The sequence below is a fragment of the Myotis brandtii genome, unplaced genomic scaffold, assembly GCF_000412655.1.
Source record: "Myotis brandtii unplaced genomic scaffold, ASM41265v1 scaffold123, whole genome shotgun sequence".
Taxonomy (NCBI): domain Eukaryota; kingdom Metazoa; phylum Chordata; class Mammalia; order Chiroptera; family Vespertilionidae; genus Myotis; species Myotis brandtii.
Window position 1 is genome coordinate 18,158,617 of NW_005354291.1, and position 3,049 is coordinate 18,161,665.

Below are 3,049 nucleotides of genomic sequence, written 5' to 3' on the forward strand. Positions count from 1 at the left end.
GGGCAGTCTTTTAGGTCTGTTCTATTTTCTACCATGATGAGCATCAACAGAGACATTTTACATTTCATTTATCAGCTTATTTCCTGCTTTTCCTTTTGCTCCAGTTTGAATTCCTAAATTTCTGGCCATAGAAATGCAAATTAAATATACAGCCACCTCACTGGACTGTCAGAATTTACTTGATCAGAGAGTAAGCCCAGCCACTTGTTGGAGTGTTGTTTTTTCCCTAACTAATCATGTGAATTGCCTTGTTATGGGGAAATGTAGATGCTACCACCTACGACCATCCTCCCATCTCCATTTGCAGATAAAATCTAATTATCACCCAAGAATGGTTTCTTGTCAAACAATATAATCACAGGCACTAAATAATTTAGGGCACTTTGACATTTAGGGTTTTTTTTAACTGTTGTTTTTTAAACTGATGTCTTTAAGTTAATATTTCACAATTAATTGTTTAAAAGCCAATAAGAAACAGTAAAAGGAAGGAAGGAAACCAAATCTTTTACTCTTAGTGTTTGCTCTGTTTGTAGTCTTACACTGAAGCTGTAGTAAAAGGTATAGTGAAAATTCAAGATGTTTAAGAAATTAACGAATTTCATGGACTTCAGACGGGTTTCTGTTAATTACCAAATTTTCCAACTTTGATTAGCGAGTCTTTTGACACAGAATTTTATGACACCAGCCACTATGTAATCCAACCCCGGGTTGTTCTGGATTTTAGTTCTTAAATTTATTTCAAGATATTAAGAGTGGACTTTGGGTCTGGGCCCCTCCAGTGCTCACGGGTGCCAGGTGTAGAAAGTGGGCCAGCAGATCATGTGAACATTGGCCAAAGACATCCTCTCCTCCTTCCTCCCAGAAACCACATTTGTCTTTGAAATAAAAATGAAGCCAGAATGAAAGGGCCTTCCTAGCCTACCAGCAGTCACTTAATGGGGGTCAGAAGAACTGGCTGAGCATCTCTCTCAATTCTCCACAGAGCCCACCGATAAGAGATTGATTTGGTTTGACAAACTTTCCCTTTTAAAGAGTAAACATTACCTGGAGGATAAAGGCCATTGGATAGTCATTCACATCGGTATGTATGTAAATTATTTTCAACATCATCATCACTATAGTATTGTAGAGAAGTTCACTGTTACTGATTTTTTATTCTTCTAACTTCCTGAATCCAGCTTGACTCTTACTGACCCCATTTCATGGATGAGGAAGTGAGAGGAGGGTAAATAGCCTTGGCTCATACAATCATGAATGCCAGGCAGAATTCAAACCAGGTGTTCTGACCCCCAGCTTAAGCCTGCTGCTACCACACCAGATAATCAATCCATTACATCCCATCTGTGGAAACAGGCGCTTTGTTGGGGGCTGGGGAGGAGGTGTTAGAGGCATTTGGGGCAGCCAGAGATTCCGCCTGATGCTGAGACTGCTCTCTCACTGCAAAGGTCTTGATGTTCGAAGAACTGACCTGGCCATGCAGGCCTGGCTGCTCCGCCAGACTCCAGCCATTTAACTTGCCTCATTTTTCCCTCAGACAGTCTCATCCCAGGCCTGGAGGTACCGATTCTTTGCATCTTCTATCTGCTACCTCAGGTTACCATGTGCTACCTTGGAAACATAGACAGACATGTAGTTTCTTTTGCCTCGACTCTGATGAAAACAAGGTGGAAATGTAAGTCATGTTCTTAACAGGTCAAATTTAGGCACATAGTCCATGGAATAAGCTGGAACTATGGTAGGCAGTTAGACAGACATGAGCAGATCAAGGAGAGTAGGCTAGGTACTGAAGGTCACCAGGGCAGGAAGCCCTGGGTGCCTAGCAATGGGCAAAACTGGGAAAAGGACCTTGCCCCCAGGGTAACCTTTCCTCCCCTAGCATATTGCTGGTCATGGGTTTGGACCCTCTCCCGACCTTTCATATTCCTGGTCATACAGTTCAGACCCTCCCTTTCTAACCCATCTCTCTATTTTTTTTTATATTATTTCTGTTAAAAGTGTTTTTGTAAAAGATGAATTGTTAACTAATATGGAACCTGTTGATAAGTGGCATATTTGTGTAAGAGTCCCCAGAACTAGCTTCTGGGTAGGAGGCTGACTCCAGCAGCCAGGTGTTCTGGCTTCAGGAGACTTGCTGACTCTCAACCATAAAAGCTGAACCTCTGCCTGACTAGTTTTGAGATAATCATCAGAGTGGACTGTGCTGACATACACATAGAGAACGTTCAACTCCCCTCCGCCTGATTTCTTTGTTCTGCTTTTCCTCTCCCTCCTAATAAAACCCCTGCCTGCCCTGAAATGTTAAGATGGTCTTTGGGATGGGAGCCCACCATCTTCTCAGGTTGACAGCACTTGAATAAACTGTCTTTCCTTGCACCCGCCCCTGCCTCTCGAGTATTGGCTTTCGAAGCTGCAGGCAGCTGAACCTGAGCTCAGTACCACCCTGAACTTTCTGTCCGGACATGTTGCTAGTCATTTGGTTTAGACCTCCTTATAGAAGGGAAACAAACAGGGGGGCCAGAGGATAGCTCTTAAGCATTAAGCTCCCAGGACAGTGAGGTTCTGATCCGCATCAAATACATCCAGGCCTGCCGGACTGGTGTGGCTCAATTGGTTGGGCTTCATCCCGTCCACCAGGATGGTGGTTCAGTTCCAGTCAGGGCACATGCCTGGGTTGTGGACTTGATCCCCAGTGTGTGTGTGTGTCGGGGGGGGGGGGGGGCAAAAGCAGCCGATTGATGTTTCTCTCTCATCAGTGTTTCTGTCTCGCCCTTTCCCTTCCTCTCTCTGAAATCAATAAAAACATATTTTAAAAATAATACATCTAGGCCTCAGTTGTATTTCAGCTCCAGGCCCAGAAAAGCAGCAAAACCAGACAAGCAATGCAATAGACCAGCTGCATTGACTAATGACCCCCTCCCTGCCCTGGTGCTGCCTTCCGCTGCCCTCATAGCGGAGGGGAGTTGATGTAGGTCGGTCCCCTACAATCAGTAAAGACCACAGTCCTGAAAGGACACACATGGAAAGCTGATGAGCATTCTGTTGGGATCCT